The sequence below is a fragment of the Theropithecus gelada genome, chromosome 4, assembly GCF_003255815.1.
Source record: "Theropithecus gelada isolate Dixy chromosome 4, Tgel_1.0, whole genome shotgun sequence".
In the NCBI taxonomy this organism is placed as follows: Eukaryota; Metazoa; Chordata; class Mammalia; order Primates; family Cercopithecidae; genus Theropithecus; species Theropithecus gelada.
Genome location: NC_037671.1, coordinates 45,796,842 through 45,797,123, shown reverse-complemented (window position 1 = coordinate 45,797,123; position 282 = coordinate 45,796,842).

Below are 282 nucleotides of genomic sequence, written 5' to 3'. Positions count from 1 at the left end.
GCGAGTAGCTGCACGCATGCGCACTGCTCTCTGCTTCGGCTAGCCTTTGCACGCAGGCGCGCTGTCGCAGTCGCACCATTGCGTTTCGGCACGCTTTTGTGGCCTGGCTTGCTTTAAGGATCCATCCCTCCCTTAGTGCGACGTCATTTATAATCTCTCACGTGGAATATTCGCTCCCAACTGTGAAAGCTTACTAGTTGGCGCAAGCATTGCAATCTCCATTTTTTAAAGAGGTGGGGAGCCGCGCACTACGGTAGCGCGCGCCGGTAGTCCCTGCGCGCA